At 33.8% G+C, this 20,409-nt stretch overlaps 1 pseudogene; it reads right to left on the bottom strand.

Moving 5' to 3' along the window:
• Window positions 1-19,156: 19,156 nt before the first annotated feature.
• On the bottom strand, window positions 19,157-20,128 carry LOC145140561 (uncharacterized; annotated as a pseudogene).
• Window positions 20,129-20,409: the final 281 nt, after the last annotated feature.

Genomic DNA, 20,409 nt, shown 5'->3' with positions numbered 1-20,409 from the left:
TCTCTTCCCCTCTCATTCTCGGCCCAACTTCAAAAAAAAATAATAAAATATCAAGATGATAATTAGAGTATTGCCGCCTAATTATTATTTAATGGATAACTAAGCGAATTATACACCATGTCTCCAGGAAATCTTATGTTTCCATGCAACAATTTTGTCATCTATCTCTTCCCTCCATCTTCTTCTTATTCTCACCCCAAACAACTCACCACCACCTTCATTTTACTCTCAAACCCACTCAAACGCTTCTCTCTAAGAACACTCAAAGAAACCTCCTCTATTCTTCCTAGAATTTGTGTGTACTTGTGTGTGTCTCAAGGAAAATCTCTTCAAGCTTCATACTTAGGTAAGATCATGTAAACTCAAAGTGATTTATTTCATTTTATGATAGATCCATCCTCATGAGCACATGTTTTCATGATCATGCTCTTAAAACTTCTTAGAATTCAAAGATCTTCTCTCAAGAAGACTTCTAGGGCCGAGATCCTTCTCAACCTTCATCCAAGACCGAAAACAACAACCCAAAGTGAGTTCATACCCCCTATTTTCGGTTTTTACTATGTTTTGGGGGAGAATACAAGTTGTTTTGTGTAGATTTATGTGTGTATGCATGATTTTGTATGTTTCTCATGTTATATATATGTGATTATGTGTTATAAACTCCATGAGCTTAAAGATATACTAAAAGATGATGCTATTTGTTGAACATAACACTCATTTCAACTTATCTTACAAGGAAATGGTTTTGAAATACATACAAGTTACTTGAAACTAAGAAAAATTGCATAAGATGACCAAAAGTGACAAAATGACCAAAAATGGGTATATTTATGTAACTCACGGTTAGTAGGGGTCAAAAAGGATTATTTTGGCTAAACAAGGTTAGTTAGAGCATTTGAGACCCTACAAGGACTAAAAATGTAAAAAAAAACTTCGTAATTGGGCCTTATTTGGGCTTCTTACGGCCTTGGGCCAAAAATTGTAACTTTTTGGGCTTTTGTGGGCTTAAGTGTCATTTCTACATAGTTGTGTCAAAAATGTAAATTTTTGCTAAGAAAAACTAAAAATGTGAATTTGTTAGAACTTGGGCCAAAAAGATAATATTATTTACAAACCGGCCAAGAATGCACATTTCATAAAAATCAAGCCAAAAATGATATTTTGACGTAAAGAGAGTTAAAAATGTTATTTTTACAAAAACTAGCCATAAATGCAAGTTTTGTTCTCAAAAGGGGCCTAAAATGTTATTTTTACCAAAAATGTGCCTTAACTGTAAATTTTCGGCTTAATGAGCAAAGAATGTCATTCTTACAAAAAGTGGGTCTTTTATGTCATTATTGGTAAATAATTGAGCTAAAACAAGCAATATAATAACAAACGGGCTAATTACGTCATTCTCATGTTTATTAGGCTTTAGTGACCCATTTATATACTTGATAGGTCCTGAATACTCTTTACATGTTTATTGGGCTTTGTTGACCCATTTACATGCTCGACGGACCGTGGATACTCCTTGCGTGCTAATTGGGCATGTAACTAATATACATGTTAAATGAGCCTTAGTTGTCCTTTGACATATATATTGGGCCCAAGATATATATAATCTCATTCCTTTTGAGCCTAGAAATACTTTACATGCTTAGTGGGCCTTAGTTGTCCACTTACATGTTCAGTGGGCCTCGAATGTGCTTTATATGTTTCTTTCCGTGTAAATTCGATTAAGGATCTAGTGAGACGTGTCGGTTGACACCTATTGAGTGTATGATCGTAGCCTGTCGTTATAACCAGAGTCTCTTGGAGGGAGAGCGGGGGTTTGTGTATAGATCAATACGGGAATGACACCCCACACCTGAGCTGTTCGCTACAGTTAGACTAGACCAATCTAGGGTGACAAAAACCTTACCTTATTCCGTCGGCGTCCATAAACGCCAAGACAGGCAAAATTGTCATTATCTAGTATGGTTATAACGACTCACTTAGAGGAATTAACGTTATAAAAATTTACGGGAAAACCATTCTCTTTTCTCTTTGGATTACTCAGTAACTTACTCGCGCCGGTACTCAACCTCGGGGGTTGTTATTGTTGGATTAGATGTCTAAGCCCATAACTATTATTGGTATGTACTTGACCCGAGAGTAGCATGGTCCATTTGGGTTGCATATCATCAGGACAATTTGTTAGGATAGATTCGTGAGGGAAGGTTATATATGATTTGTTATTATATTATAAGTTATAATATATTAATATCAAATCATATGTTTTAATTAGTATTGATCAAGAATTAATTGGGAATTAATTTTGTGATCAAAAGAGACTAATTAAATCTATGGGGACTAAATATGGTTATTAGTTATATTTATATGTGTTGGGCTTATGATCCATGTTGGACCAAGTTTATGTATGGATACATAAAGAGTTGGGCCACATGAACCATGGATCATAACACCCATAGGTATGGATTTGGGTTATACCCATGACCCTTGGAATCCTACATATAAATATGTCCATTCATAGCCAAAAACACCTAGACTTGTACTTGGAGTTCATGGAGGTATTTTTGGTGCATGAAGATTCTCTCTCAAGAGCCACCTTTGTTCATGATGTGTTGTGACTTCCTTTGAGGCTTCCACACTATTGGGGCTAAGCTCTTAAGGCCAAATACATCAAGACTTCAAGCTACATAAAATGTATGTTACCCTAACTAGTATCTTGTATGGTATTTGTCAATTGCATGCTAGTTATAGGCTTAATACCTTGGAAACATCATTGCATGTATAATTAGTGAAAACATAGATCCAAGGTATTTAGCGTTGTATGTGCACCATAGGATGTTGTAGTATATAAAACCCAACAGTGGTATCAGAGCCATGTGTTGTTTTCAAATTATATTTGATGCTACTCGCTGAAAAAAGCTGAAAAAATCGAATGTTTTGCTGTCTGGACAGGAGACTCGACGAGTCCATGTGTAACCTCATCCAACTCGTTGAGTTGGTTCATGCACTCGGCTAGTTGGAGCCCCTGACAGCATATATTCGAGTTTTTTTGGCCTGTTTTGGATTAGAATCATTACCACAAAGTGCTTTTGTTCATAAAATTTGTTTTTCTTGTTATGGTAATGATGATTCTCATCCAATTAAAAGATAATTGTCATAATTTCATGATTTGTATTAGTTTATATCTTTATGCTAATTTCTTGAAGATTGATGATATGAATTATCTTGTTCTTATGAGTTAGTTTAGATTAATAGAAAAATTATGTGATAATTGTTTTCGATCCAAATTGATATAAAAGTTGTTCATAATATGTGTTTTTGTAACTTGTCCTCAAGTTATATGAAAAGTCTCATTTATGAATTTTAAAACTCATAAAATTTCCATAAGTTATGAAAATGAAGAGTCTTATTTTTTTTAAATGTTTTTAAAGTCTTCCATAACTTGTCCTCAAGTTATGGAACTTGAAGAGTTTTTCATTAAACTACTTTAAACTCATAAGTTATGGAAACCAAAAGTTTTTGAATTGTTCAAAACTTGCCCTCAAGTTTTGGAATTTGTAAAGTTACCCCCCCCCCATGTATGCTTTAATTCCAACCCCTAGAATTTTAAAAGTTTAAAATTCAACCCTTATACTATTATAATATTATAGGTTATATATATATATATATATATATATATATATATATATATATATATATATATATATATATATATATATATATATATATATATATATATATATATATATATATATATATATATATGTATAAGAGTAAGTCAGTCTTACCGTTAGTAGGCCTCATTCACGAATCCGGTCTATAAGGGGGTATAAGGTTACTGCCTATAAAATGGCAGGTTAATGGGTGTCCACTCTCACCCACCGCTTCATTGACTGGTGGAGGGTCGTTAGCCGAACGGGTAGGACAGGACATTAATTCTCCCTTCATTAAAAGTATAATGATAAATACTAAGTAACTAAACACTTATAAATTCCCAATCTTAGTTACTTAGGAAAATGTGAATTTGGTGCTAACCCATGAAATTGCACTTTACACCTTGTTAAGTCGTTAGTGGAGCGTTTGTGGTTAACCAACACACTAATCTGGGACTGGCAATGTGTGGCAAAGCGTAGCTTGATGTTAATCATAGATCAATGGAGCGTGTGTGGTTAACCGGCACATTGATTAGGTGGTTGTAACATTAAGTGTACCAAGTTAATTTGCATGGTTATTCACTCCTTGTTTGTGATCCTCGGCATCCCAATCACAAACTTGAAGGGCACAATCGAGATTTAAACATGCCATTGAATAGTTCAATGAATCTCAAAAGATCTAGGAGTTTCAATTCATTGAACACCTAATGTTAAATTTCGTTTTTCATGGTGGAAATTGGTAAATCGTCATTTACCTACCTTCAAATATTTTGTAGCTTGGATTACGACATCCCTCTTCCAACTTATAAAATATTGTGTTGGGTCCTAGCCTTAATATTTCATATTGGGTGTTATATTAAGGACTTAAAATCAACTAAACTTGAATTTCTCTCTCATAGATGTCTAGTTATGACAACTATGGTCTTCCTTATCCTTTTGGATAAAGCTTTCCTAATGAAGATGACATCCCAAATAGTGATCAAGGTGAAAGATTAATCCCTTTGTTGTGCATTAATGGGACTAGAAATTATACTTCACTTCCTCCACCTCCTCCAATTATTCTCCCTAATCCACAAGTTCTTGAAAAGTGCAAGGTCACTCAATCCCTATTGGCAAGCAATGTCTATATGTGCTCACATCTTGGAGATGAAGTCACATATTGACAAGTTGGGAGAGTTGGGTGCCGAAGTCTAAAGGAAGTTGGCTGTTGACTGGGTTCTTCAATCACTTCCTAAGTCATATAGCGGGTTCTTTAAAGGACTACTATGTGACAGACCACGACATGACCCTTATCGATCTTACCTATTTGCTTGTTGCTGCTGAATCAGCAATGATTTGGAGCACTGGTAAAGCAAATTTGATTGAAAGATCTACTTCCCAAACTTTCATGGACATTGACAATGGAAACATTGGAAGTCCAGAAAAGTCTTCTCTTCCCAATGGAAAGGGATCGGCCATAGTCAACCCGGTTGACCAAATGGTAAAGAGAAAGGCTAAGTCTGAGATAGTCCCATGTACCATTACTAAAGAGTCCATATGTTTCTATTGCCAAAGGAAAGGGCATTGGTTGCGAAGCTGCCTTATTTACCTGAAAGTTCTCTAGGATGGTAAAAGTCAGGTAAAGTCCACTATCTAACCCTATTAAGTTCCTATTTGGAGATTCTTATTACATGATGTGACTAGGTCGCATTTTGATGTTTTGTAGAATCGGAAAAAGAGAGGAAGCTTAGAAGAAGAGTATGTTGAATCTGACCGCGAAGATGGATTTCGATCGCATGATTCGAAGATCAGAATTTTAAGCTACTGCTTAAGAGTTATGGTAGATTGCTTAGGAATAGATAACAACATAGTTTTCATATGTATTTGCATTGTAAGGATAAGTTTTTCCGCAATTTTTAAAATAAAAGGAAAATTTTGATTTTATTTATTTTAAGTATCCTTACAATGGGATTTGTGAAAATTGTTGTTTATATGATTCCATTGATAGCAATATTGGAAAATGGATTTGATTCTTTCGTTTGTGGTAGTGTCATGATTTACCAAATAAGGAAAGATTTTCATCACCCAAGTTTCAGTTGGATAGAAACTTGGAATCATGAAACTTGTATTGTATGATGAATGAGAATTTTCATCTTTGGGAGATTAAGACTAATTCCTTGTTCACATGTATATGTGAGTCAAGTGAAGGACTAGGAGATCGGGTACACTTGGTTGTGCGCTAATCAGGTCCACCACAAAGAACGGTAAGGTTATTCGTTATGATTTACTAAAGTTTAGTAAATATGGTTATGCTTACAATTTTAAGTAAAATTCTGAAACATTGGAAATTTTTTAATGTATGGCAGGACGAATGAGAAGAATCAAATTAGGCAGAAAGATAAAAGTTTCTCCAATCTGAAAAGATGGGAGAGTACTTTAGTATCATGTTTTATGATCATCCTAATGATTATGAAAAACCATATCACAATTGATCCTCTAAGGACATCTTAGTGCATTTGTTTGACTAAGAAGAGGAATCATGAATTGTTGAAATGGTTAAATCAAAATATGAATCATACTTCGTTCCAAAATTGAGTCTTAGAGTAATACTCCAAGATTGTAACTCGAGTGACATAATCTTAATAAAGGTTTAAAACACTTGTCAAAAGTAGAGTAAAATGTTTTCTACTCTTGTACATTTGAAATTGGTAAGTTGTGATGTCTTGGATAAGACAAAGACTAACTAAGACCAATTGTGTGAAGTGTTTTTCTTGATTAGAATCAGCACTAACTCTTGAATATTTGTTTTGTCAAGGAATGGTTCTTGACATGAGAAACATATATGTCAAGAGGTCAGTGGTAGTTTTAAAGATCTTGAAAAATTTTCAAGAACTAATCAAGAATAAAACATGTTGTTTAACTAGCACGCGACTTGAGGTTTGTAACCTATCGTGTTGACATATTCTTGTTTCTGTGCCCATTCCAGTTAAAGTTGACTATGCATATGGGTTCTATTAGTTCTCAATTGTTTGCGTAACAACTTGGAAGCAATGGTAGGCCCTTGTGCTGCTGGGTGGCAAGAAAACTAAGATTAAACAAGTTCAGTCCATATGAGTTTGGATTTGACACTACCCTTGTCTTGTGATTATGGTTATGACAAATTTACATGGATAGGAACATATACACCATAAAAATCTAAGTGTCATAAGGTTTCTCTCTGTATCATGAAAATGATGGTGAGGAAACACTTTCACTAAGTAGATTTTAAGTAGATAGCAATTGTGATATTTGCATTCTCAAAGTCGTTAGTGGAGCGTGTGTGGTTAACCGGCACACTAACATGGACTAGTGAGAATGGAAAAGGGTCTAAACATTATAATTACGAGATCCCTCGTCATAATTGTTTAGACACATATGTGAGCTATCTAAGGAAAGGTGTATGATTTTGATAAAGTTTTATCTAAACATCTTGTATCAGAAACCTGAACTTTGGTAATGAAAGTCAATAAAGTATTGATTTCTAGAAGTCCAATTGATTTCTGGTTACATGTCAAAGCTAGTGGGAGCATAAGTGTTATGATGATAAGAATATAATTATCATGTTAGTGAGAGCATGATTATTATATTAAGTGTTGCAAGTTAGCAATGTTAATTATAGAAAACAAAAGTTTCAATTTGCAAAGTTGCAGGGTTTGAAAAGTTGTTTTGCTATAATTAAGGGAGAGGAAATTATACTTCATTCCAATTCTAAAAGCTTAGATTGTGAGTCTTTAATCAAATTCAGTCATGATTACATTATTTGCGTTCTAAAATTCGATTATGATCATGACATCACTTTTCATAATTCGAACTATGAGAACATGGCAAATAGAAATAGAAATATTATAGCAAAAGACTAGTCTAGTATCATGTCTTTATGTGAGACATCATGAATCGTGTCCCATATGCTTTGGATATAGGATTGATTACATGTGCTATAATATTCATCCGTTCTAAATTTTCCAAATGCCTAGGGCATTAAGAGGGAAAAGGACTAGAGCTGGATATGACTAAAATGATTAAGCAATTGTCGAGGACAATCTGAGGTTTACCAAAGATTGCTTGCTCATGGACGGTTGGAAGTATAGTGTTAATTTCTGTAAAGACCATATTGACATATTCTAAAAAGAGGCAACTCTTGTTCAGAAGAGATAGTAAAAAATAGGAATATGGAAATGTTTCTATAGGTGGAAGTTGTTCTTCAAATCTGTGTAAGATTAGAAAACTTAATGCAAAAGGATGTTAAAAGGAATGTACTTTGAATGTGAGACTTCGTTTCCATGGAATTGCTCTCCATTGGAATACTTTGTAATGTCTGTTGCCGAGTCTTTGTGGCTTTTGTGTATAGTCATTACAAAAAGGATCAATGCAATTAAGTTTAGAATCTAACATATTTCAGTAAATGGAAAAGAATCTTGTATTCTTACATTTGCGATAAGGATTTGGAATTGTGAAATGAGTATCATTTGAAATGTTGTCAATTTATCTCTTCCACAAACCAAGGACCATAGGTAAACATAGTGTGCATGCTTGGAGCATGGGACAACTATTGTTTTGATTCAAGTATAAAGTTGATTATTTGAAACATTATACAATGATAATGAGTAATCAATATGGTAATTAAATAAAAGGTGTTTTATTTACTCTCAAAAGTTTTGGGGCCATATAGGATTAATATTATTCTTGTGTTTCACTTTGCATGTTTTGACTTCCCGAATAACTAGGTTATTCAAACCATCCACAGTCGATCATACTTTGGAAGTAGGTATTGAGGCAAGACTGTCATGAATGGGTCTGTAGTATGTCTAGATGTTTTAGATATAGCTGCAGTATTCATGAGTGCTCTTGGAATAAGATTCGAGTATTGGATTAAACCCACGCTCATTTGAATCACTTCATGGATTTTATCACGAGTGATCATGAGACGATAATATCTTATATTCTTCAAACGGAGACATGTGAGTTGTAGTTGCGAGTCGGTTGCACATTGACATATGTAAACGCACCAGTAACTTGGATGTTATAAAACATATCGTTGTGTGTAATTTGATGAGTGAGTACAAGCGAGCATTTGGGTCGAATTTTATCCGTTCCTTATACCCCATATGGATGAAAGCGATATCTGTGGGTCCCTCGATGATTTAGTGATGACAAACGTAAGTGCTCGGCCGGGCCTGGAATGATTTGATTTGTTCAATTAGTCGGTCGTCATAAATCAGAAATCGGGAAACAACAGATGGACAGAAAGAATGATTATAATCCATGTCTCAGTCCATATGATATCTAGAATGGAGGAATATATGATCCCTTATCTAATGGACATGTCATTGACTAGGTCAGAGTTCGACAGCGGCTTTTAAGAGCTATGATTGCTAGTCGGGTTTTGGAGTCGTACTTGCAATAATAGTTTTAGACTTATCCAAGTGGGAGACTGTTGGATTAGATGTCTAAGCCCATAACTATTATTGGTATGTACTTGACCCGAGAGTAGCATGGTCCATTTGGGTTGCATATCATCAGCACAATTTGTTAGGATGGATTCGTGAGAGAAGGTTATATATGATTTGTTAATATATTATAAGTTATAATATATTAATATGAAATCATATGTTTTAATTAGTATTGATCAAGAATTAATTGGGAATTAATTGGGAATTAATTTAGTGATCAAAAGAGACTAATTATGGTAATTAGTTATATTTATATGTGTTGGGCTTATGATCCATGTTGGACCAAGTTTATATGGATACATAAAGAGTTGGGCCACATGAACCATGGATCATAACACCCATAGGTATGGATTTGGGTTATACCCATGACCCTTGGAATCCTACATATAAATATGTCCATTCATAGCCAAAAACGCCTAGACTTGTACTTGGAGTTCATGGAGGTATTTTTGGTACATGGAGATTCTCTCTCAAGAGCCACCTTTATTCATGATGTGTTGTGACTTCATTTGAGGCTTCCACACTATTGGGGCTAAGCTCTTAAGGCTAAATACATCAAGACTTCAAGCTACATAAAAGGTATGTTACCCTAACTAGTATCTTGTATGGTATTTGTCAATTTCATGCTAGTTATAGGCTTAATACCTTGGAAACATCATTGCATGTATAATTAGTGAAAACATAGATCCAAGGTATTTAGGGTTGTATGTGCACCATAGGATGTTATAGTATATAAAACCCAACAGTTATACCAACATTCTCTTTCACAAACAACATCGGGTTGTCTGGGGGCATTCTCTTTACATTATCTTCATTCTCTTTTTGCATTCTAGTAAACAATAACACATATGCATTAATTCAAGATCGGACACAGACATACTAAACTGTTTTCAGAAATAGGATTTTCTTGTGATTACAAAGTTATACAAATCATTTTCTCAAACATGCTTATGAACTCACCAACATTTTTATGTTGACCTTTTTAAATTAACTGGTATTTTCAGGAAACCATTGAGCAGGTTGGGCAGAACGAATTCATGGATATTTTGTTATATTTTGTTTCATCATACTTTAACTATTTTTGGCATGTAATATTGAAATACAACACTTGATGTAAACTATGAATGTTGTTATATTACATGTGTGATGATGATGATGTTAAGTTTTAATTATATACTCTGTGATGATGCTACAAAAATGAAGTCACGTCAAGCCCCCGGACGTTTCCGCCGTCTGGTTCGGGGGTGTGACATATACGGCTTAGAAACCGAAATAAAAGTCGGTCGATTGTTAGGAAGAAATATATAAACAAGAGTTGAAGATCTCCTCCATACCTATCCGTCGATATAAAGACAGTCGAGCACATATATTATATTAGAAAGTTATGATTTCTATACGGATTTTTGCAGTCTAAGCCTGTTAAAAACATAGCTTTAAAAATAAAATGAGAATTAGCCGACAGAGTATAAAGGAAAGTTTTAGATCTCGTTGATAGCTACGCGTGGATATAAAGGATATCAAAAACGAAGCTCGTACGGAGAAGTTATGATTTTTTTTGGAAATCAGACGTTCCGGTGCGCAGCTGTGCACGCCGACCACTTGCGCACCGTGCCCTAACGAACCACCCGAGCCTCACCATGAGTCACCACTCAGAAGATGCCAAGCCACCCTCTTCCAACTGAGTGTACGACACACACCTGCCTTGCGCGCGGCGTGCCCGTTGATTTCCCATATATAAACCTCTACGTTTCTGTATAATCTTCACCCCATTTTGTCAATTCTCTTTGGAATTTCTTTGTACCCCTCGTCCCTTTTACTCCCTAGTTCTCGGAAACTTTAGTGAGACCCTATGGTGTCAGATAGCCAGTATAGAAGCTCTCGGGTCAGAGTTATGCCCACATAATTCCCAGTTTTCATCAAAATACTCTGTAAGTTAAGCTATACTTACTCCGCCTTAAGTGTAACTTATAATTATAGTTGTATTCATTATTATGAACCTATAATTAAGATTTATTAGTGATTCCAGTGTCGTTATACTAATTGATCTACTTACGAGAGTGATGGATAGGCTGGATTTAGTGAGGCGTTTACAGTGGGATTTCCAAACAGTATACTCTGTATACCAAACTGACCCTACCTCCGATATGATTATACCTAATTATTCCTTACTTGAGAGATGTTGATGTAGACATTGGGATTATTGAGGAATATACACTATCATTATACAGTCATAAGGATTATGAAACTAGACTAAGACGTAGTGCTTTATACATCTAGGTCTTTGAGAAGTGTTAAGGCGAAGCACTGCCCTAACCTCGAGTCATCTACTTTTTTCAGTTGAGTGTGTAGTTGATATCAAGTACATAACTTAATAAAAGTATTCATTACTTAGGAAAAATTATTTGTTACGTGTATTATCTGTATTATGATTTATTTATATAACTATGATAGTACTGCCTATTAAGAACTATATGGGACAAAAAGTTTCCTTTAGTATAGGTCTGGGTTAGTTATAATAAGACTTGTAAAAGGTGTTTAGTTCCCAATAAGTTGGCTATTAATTAGGTTTCATTCAGAGGTAGACTATGAGATCAGAACGAAGTGTCGTATTCCTCTTCTTTCTCTCCTAATATCATTTCTTGTTATTTCTCGTTATGAGGGTAACCTAAAAGGGACTCTACTTTTAATTAAAAGTATATACCAATTTAGTTATGATCTTAGACACCTTATTCCAACAGTAACATGATAGCGAGTCCATGACACGGAAATGTTGCACTGAGCTTACTCCACTTACGTATATGGCAAATTTAATCTAGCCTATAATGTTCTTTATTTCTTTGTTGAATCTGACCAGTATTGAGGATTTCGGTAAGATTTCTGACTTTGGAATGTTCATCTTTTGAAAAGTTTCTCGGAGGAATATATTGACGAATCTGCCTCCATCTACCAAGATTCTTTGGATATAGTGGTTTACAATGTATAGGTTCAGTACTAATCCATCATGGTGAAGATCCAATACGTTTTCTCTTTCATCTTCATAGAATGTGACTTCACCTTTTTCTGTGATGACTACGTTGCTTCTTGGGCCCTCTTTTTTTTCCCATTTTTGACACCTTTTCATGTCTCTTCACTGCTAAGTATTTTGTAGTACAAATGTTTGACCCTCCTGAAATGAGGATTATGACCTTGGCATCTCATAGAGGTGACACTGCTTTCTACGGATCTTGGCAAGATCTTGGTTTGGATCCTTGGATTTGCGATTGTTTCTTCCTAAGAGTTCTTTCAAGTGGCCCTTGTTGATTAGGTAGCTTATTTCTTTTCCAAGGGTGATGTAATCTTCAGTATTGTGGCCGAAATCTTCGTGGTATGATACCATTTGGATAGGTCTTTCTAAGTATTAACTTTTTTCGTTCTTCTTTGACCATCATGCTTTTTCACCTAAATCCTGCATGACAAAGGTTAGTCATGTGGTATCAATGGAAAAAGAATAATCATGAATCTTAGAATATTCTTATCAGCTTCTCCATCTCCTAGTGCATTGACTCTATGGTTTTTCTAGCTTGTTGTAGGGTCTTGGTGTTTGGTAGAGATGCACAAACCTAGGATCCGATCTGATCCGATCCGGTCAATAACCCGATACAGTCAAATCCGATCCGGTCAACAATCCGATCCAGTCAAATCCGATCCGGACCCAGTCAAAATCCGATTCGAATCTGGTCAACAATCCGAATCCGATTTGAAACCTGTTTGATCCGAATTTTGTTAGCTTTTACCAGATTTTTCGACGGTTTCAGAATCGGTTTTTGTAGAATCCGGTTTGTGATACGGGGGTAAATCCGATTTCGAGTCCAAAAAGTCAAACTGGTTTGAATCCGGTCACCGGTTTAATCCGATTCGGTTTGGTCAAAACCGGTTTTGACCGAAACCTGTTTTCGGATCGGGTCAGTTTCATTTCGAGGATCCGGTTTTTGTGTGCACCTCTAGTGTTTGGAATATTTGCGAAGACGCTTCAGACTTCCTATTAGGATTCTCATAGGTATTTGGACGACTGATCTTTTGCATCTACTTGTCCTCTTCTAGCCTTATGAATCTTAAGGCACTATTCCTGACTTCATTGAGTTTCCTACATGACGTCATGACGAGATCCTCATAAAACGGGGAATCCTTCTTCAAACCTATTTTGAAGGTCTCCACAACAGTTGCCACTTCGATATGAGGAATGTTCAATGCCTCCTTATGCTAAGATAATATCTTAAAAATTCGTCAAATTTTTATGAAATCCTGTAAAGAACACTAGTAAGTTTTTCAAAGGATCTGCTTCAAGAAAACCGGTTATTAAATAGATTAACAAGATGCAAAAAAGATGAAATAGAATATGGAGGAACATTTAAGATCCATTTAAAGGATGGGCCGATAAGTGTTAATCTAAATCCCTTGCACAATCAGGCTTCCTTAAGCTCCATTGGGATGGGAATGACCTTTATTCTTTCTCAGTAATAGGTGGCATGCTCCTCATGATCCTTAGACCCGTCATACAGCTTCATATTTCACGTCTAGAATATTTTGGGGATTTCCACATCATTGATGTTAGGCGTGAATCTTGACATTCGGTGCCTTTCATGGGACACTTCAGGTACCAGAAGAACCACTCTAGGCACGGTGGAAATCATCTATCTTACTTATCTGATCTCTCGTTCCACTAAAGGGATCGTGCATGCATTTTTGTTAGTATTAGAAGAAATACCATTATTATTAAAAATACCAACATTCGAGTTAGGAGTTGTAAAGATTTCGTCCAAGTGTGTTGGAGCCTTGAATCAAGTGGTAGGAGTGATATGATCAGTTGTTATAGCACTCGCCATTTGAATAAATAATTCGTTAAGATTCCACGAAGATCCTCACATATCAAAGTTCAGGTTTCTTGGGGCCAAAGAAGTGATTATTGGCGTGTCGGATGCCAAATGATTCCTTGCAGGATTCCTCACTTTGGCCCTTAATTGTCCATCTCTCTTTGCAAATTTTTATTTTTTCTCGTACTCTCTCCTCATATGCTCCGTTGGTTGGCTTAGAGGAAAAAAAACTCATCATTGGAATAAAAAAAGGAGTTGTTTGAGGAGCTCCTTTATCAGGATGTCGGGCATCATTCCCAGTGGAAGGGAATGACGATCTTGAGATGGATTTTTGAACCTAGGTCTGAGAACTCGTAGTCAATGGAAAAGATGCATGATGCATTTCGGAGAGTTGCAACGACATAGAGGTTGCAGACGTAACGAGGGTGGTTGACATGGCTTCGAGAGATGATACGATAGATCAGGTTTTGAGGGAAATGTAACACCATGGTTCTACAGATGGCGCCAAATTATTTTGGTCAAAAATATGCAAAGCAAAAATTAACCAAATCAGTAAATGTTATGGTGTTGTATTCAGAATCTTAACCAAGATTTTGAGGTGTAAGACACAAGAATTACAAGGAAAGCCTTTGATCTAAAGTTAAATAATTGACACAAAACCTCAGGAGCCGGAAATATTCGAGCTGCCTTTATGATTTTATTAATCAAGTCAAATGAGTACAATTAATAAGTGATTGTAGTTACATAATACAAGTTGAAAAGAGTGTTTATATGTGTTTTGTGACTATGACTGCTTATTTATACATAGAGACACTAACCTCTATAAGTCGGATTAGTAAAATCTCGGTATAATCTTCTGCTCTGGGATTCTTGATCATCAGGTCTTCTTTCTTTCGGAATTCTAGAAGACCAAGTCTCTTTTGCACGTTTCCTATAATAATTCCCCTTTGACCGGGTCTTTATTGATATATTCAGGACCTCGATCAAAAGAATAAATAAGAGAGCAAACATAAGGGTTAGTAATATCTAAAATCTCAATCAAGATGTTGGTTAAGATCCGGCTAGCATGTTACTCTAAATCATGTATAAAATTTAGTCAAAATTTCCATCCATAACATCAATATATTTGTTTATTTATAGCGAATAAATTATATGAATTTGGATAAATATTGCGTTTCTTTACGTAAAAATTAGTGTTGTACATTTTGGATGTATTGTGTTTCTTTTGATACACAATGTGTATATGAAAAATAAAATATTGAAAAGAAGGTTTTATTTTCTTTTTTGTTGTACAATTTTGACTTGCACCTTTTTTTGAAGTATACCACATTTCATCTATACAATAAACCAACGAATGATATAACCCAAAAAAAGGGTTTTCTTCTATCCGGGAAAAAATAAAAATAAAAATACAAAAAAGTCAAACGCTTGTGGTCAACATTTCTCTCATGGTTTTTGAATGCATGAGTCTTGAAGATGAACCCTCTTCCATTGATCGCTTCTGTGCATCACTTCTCTTCGAGCCGATCAACTTTGACCAAAAGCCATTGCTTTTCTTCTGTTTCCCATCAATTTCTACAATATTTTCACTAACAAAAGCCATTGATCTGCTCTTTCTCAAGAACGAAAGATATCCCTTTCTTTCAACATCATAAGTTTTACGTTGATTCTGAAAATTATGCATGGGAGATGCCGTGTAAGAGGCGCCATTGGATGATACACGCGATGAAGAAACCGAAGATACAGAAGAGATAGACGATGAAGAAGATGATGAAGAAACGTTCGTCACTGCACGTGATGAAGTGCTTGATATCTTCGATAATCTTTCTCTTAAACATAACGAGCAAACACCCGGAGATTGTTGGTGTTTTGGGTGTTTCTTGCAGCTTTTTGTCGACGCCGATGATCTTTTTCCGTTTTCCATTGTGTACTTTTCGATATTTGTGAATGAATCGTGGTGTTTTAGTAGGTGGTCTTGCGTTTTATTTATATAGCTGTGAAGGTTGTGTTTCCACTGGTGTTCATGGGAGTTTCCGGAGAGTTTCATAATAATGACTTTTTTGACGATTTGTTGGATGATTTTTGTAAAGTAGAGAACAATGAGATTGACTTGAATAAAAATGGACGGTCAGGATTAGAAATTAGGCATGCCAATTGCCAATTGGGAGAAGAAATCGTGTATTTACCATTAGACCCCTTATCTAGTGCCCTTGTTTAAATGCTAGTGCTTACATTATCAATTTAAATATTGAGCACCTAAACTAAAATAGTTTTTTTCTTTTCATATTCATATACATTATGTAGGTCTCTTACTAGGATGAGCATATTCGGTACTAAGAGTTAGAAAACCTTTTTATTAATGATTTTTTTTGTTAGATAGCGTCAACTTAAAAAGCAAAGGTGTTAATATATTAGTGCATTTTAAATACAACTTTATTTATTAAGTTACTCTATTTTAGTATAAGAACCAAAGTTAATTTTTCCTAACTAAACTCTATTTTCTACAACAAAAAAAAAAGGTAGAGTTAAGAATATTATTATTTTAAATTTAGAGTAATAGTCCAAATTTAGAATAATACTATTTATTTACGTTATAAATAACATTTAAGTTTTACTTGTCATATTTGACTCATTTGAAGTTTGAGTTTATTTATATACGATTTATTTAATTTGTTTCAATTTTAAGCTTATTTAACTTTATATTATTAATTGTTACAAACACATTTAAAATTTTAATACTTTACTAGCTTTTTATATATGTGTAATAATTGTTCTGACGTTTGAATGTGATTTTTTTAATATATATTTTATATTTCAACTATATACATAATATGTAAACGATATATGTATATTTATTTTAATTTGCCATGAATGTTTTTATTTAATATAGTGTTTTCTTTTAATAATATCAATATCAATTTGAATTATTTTCCTACGAAATATTTGTTTGACTATTTTTATTTAATATTATAAATTTTAAAGTTATTATAGCAAAAGTATTTTAGACAAATTCATAAAACACTAGTAAACTGAAGATGTATTTGTGAAAAACTAAAAGAGTTAACATGAAATATATATTTTTATGTAAGAAAAGTAGGGTTGTATATGACTCCATATTATCACTCTTTTTTACTCTATACAAATATGGGTCATACAAAATCTATTTAATAACATTGAATAATCTAAAAGAATTAAAATATATTTGATTTACCAAAAAATTCTATCAAAAGAGTTTGTAAATTTAGTAAGTGAAAAACTACTGACCAACTTTCGCAATAGCTTATTTAACTTTAGTAAACTTATTTGACCGGAGTTTTTTGAATAAATTCATAGATTCAAGAATTGGTTGGTGTTACCAGAGGCGGAGCCAATACGGGGTCTAGCAGGTGTGCTGCCCCTCCAACTTCTCTTATTTGATATAAATAAGTATTAATTATAAACATATATTGTTTTAAGTCCATAATAAAAATGAATTTCAAGCCCACTGGCCACCCTTTAGCTAGCCCAATTTATTTGATATTGTGTTGCACGATTACAAATAACAAATATATTAGTTGCAACAATTATCAATCGGCAGACGACGAATCTTGCTTGCGATTTACAAATCATCGGCAAAGTAAAGGAAGTACTGCAAATATAGTATTTAATTATTCATCACAATTACCTATTTAAATTGATCGACATGAACTCTCAAAAGGTAATTTTCCCTTTTATTAGTTAATACATACTCTATTTATGTTCTTTTTTGTAATTTCTAGTTAATATTTTTTTAGCAATATAATTTGTAATTAATGATAGTATTATGATTGGTCAATTGGTTTATTAATTCTTATAATCATAGGGTAAACCATGAGAAAAAAAACTATAGATTCTTTTTTCAAACAAAGAAGACAGTAATGACCGACAACCATATTTTGTTAGGGAGAATATTAGACAATTTTTTTTTCTTTATCATATCTCTTTCAATTTTACAAACTCAAGCCCCCTTTATCCTAAAATTTTAGCTCCGCCCCTGGGTGTTACACACAAAAATTCAATTTTTACGAAAATTGAAACAAAATTTTCAGAAAAATGCATTTAGTTAGGCCAATTACAATCATGACAATTTTAGAAAAGTATTTTGTATCTAAGTAAGAAAAAGATATACAAAGTTCATTTCAATTAAATCTGATTTATGATATTTGGAACTGAGCATATGGGCTTGATAAGATCCATTTCAGGTCACGACTAGTTTTAATTGCATGATCAAATTTACGATCTTAATGCTTACTTTTAATTGTGATAATATACATTTATAAGTTTAATACTCATATTTGGACATTTCTAATCAAATTATCCTTAATGGAGAAAATAATAGCATGAAGTCCTTGAAAAATAAAGTGAGAATACTTGGGGATAAAAGTTTATTAATGAGAAGCTGAGGGACGTTTATGTGAAAAGACTTGAAAGATAGACAGTTGGTAAGAAAGTGCACACGTAGTCCTGACTCGTATTTTGTGATGTTATTATGAAACGAATTATAAAAAGAGAAAAAGGAAGAAAAAGTGGACATGGAGTACGTGTCTTGTACAGTTTTTCTTTATTTTTGCTTCTTGGTAATCATCTTTATTTGTGCTTCTTCACTATTAAAATACCGACTTTTAGTTAAATGTTGTTTTTTAAGTTATTATCTTCTAATAAAACATGGAAACTGTAAAAATTTTATAACAACTTCTAATGTCTGGTTTAAACTTTTGAGAAAAAGATCTTCGGTTGCGGCCACTATCCGACAATTAAATGGTTTAATCTAACTATTAACTAGGAGGTCTTGGGTTCAATATCAGGCATAAAAGATATATATTTATTTGCCGTTCAAAAAAAATGGTTTAACGAAATGATTTAATATTGTCATGTTTGTTTGATTACTCTCAAGGAATGAAATGTATCATTCATCCATGTTGTTTTCCATATTGTTTGGTATGTCAAAAAAAAAAAAGGAATGGAATGAAAATAATTTACAACGACAAAAATACCACTCCAGCACAAAGACCATTGAATTCAACAAATTCTAAAAAAATTATAGTTTCTATAACTAATAACAAAAACTCACATAAACATAAATGGTTTATAGAAATATAAAATTTTATTTATAATAAAAAACTCTGTCATAAAAACATATCAAGGTCAAACCAACCTTAACAAAAAAAAATGGTCAATACTCATTTTCAAGCAAGTTCTTTATCCATCCAAATTTGTCTTCGTCCTCAACCGTAAAGAAGATTATCATCGGCTCATCATTCTTTAAAAGCATACGCACAGCCTTGTTACAGTCACAGATGGTTAAACCAACAACATTTTTCATCTCAAAATAAACTTTTTTACATAGGTCTTCTCTTTCTCTCTCGATTCCAAAACCTGTGTTGAAGGTACTTCTTGCATTATCAATCTTTGAACCAATCATATTTGGCGAATCTTTCAAGCTGTTCATCAAAGGATCCCAACGATTTTTTATTTTTCTCTTTCATTGTGCACTTGAATCTTCTTTAGAAGGGGCATATGTAAGAGTATTCACTGGAGCACCAACATCTATATCCTCTAATCCATCTCCAGTACCTTGCATGAAATCGTCAAGCTCCTGTTGTTTGTTATTTATCTCAGATATAACATTCACTGTTGTTTGAGCATCTCTTCCATTAGCACGATCCTTTCCAAATACAAGACATAGGTCCTACTAATGAGGAGATTTTTTGTATCTGCATTCTTATTTACCTATAAAAGAAATCCAAATATATATAAATAATAATTATGCTAAAAAGTACTTAAAAATAATTTTTGATCATTCAGTTAAAAACATCACCTGTACGTAAGCTTGCCAAATAGATTGAGGAGCTTCAAGCAATTTATTTTCATAATCTCATCCAAAACCACTTGTGTTGTTCCATGTCATCATATCATGCACATCAGACCAATCGCTCTTCAAATTTTTAATGCGTGATTCCATATGTGGCTTTGCTTTTATTCCCGAGTTTGGAAGTGAGACTGCAAGTGGGGTTTCCACCACACCAAAAAACCCAGGCTTAACATCATTGTCAGATTTAAAGTGAGAACCTGAATTAAGTATATCAACCATAGCTTCAACAAGTTTCTTGTCTTCCATCTCATTCCACTTCGTTTTATTTTTTCCTGGACCCTATCTCTGTGAAATTGTGACTCCATACCTTAACAAGCACAACAATGATATATAAATAACTACATAAACATTTATCGTACATACTTATAAAGCTAGCATTTTTTCTTAAATCTCATGCATTTGAAACCCCCTTTTTTAACTTCCTTTCACCACAATCATTTGAAACTCATATGACTTTTCAATTTCTTTACAATAATATTATAAATAAGTTAAATAATGTTCTATAAACAAGAAATGGTGTTTTATTATAATGTCTTCATCCACATCGATGGTGA

Source organism: Lactuca virosa, chromosome 9, assembly GCF_052849685.1.
Source record: "Lactuca virosa cultivar CGN04683 chromosome 9, Lactuca_virosa_CGN04683_v6, whole genome shotgun sequence".
NCBI lineage: Eukaryota > Viridiplantae > Streptophyta > Magnoliopsida > Asterales > Asteraceae > Lactuca > Lactuca virosa.
Note: the sequence above shows the minus strand (reverse complement) of the source record. Positions and strands in the feature narration are given on the sequence as shown.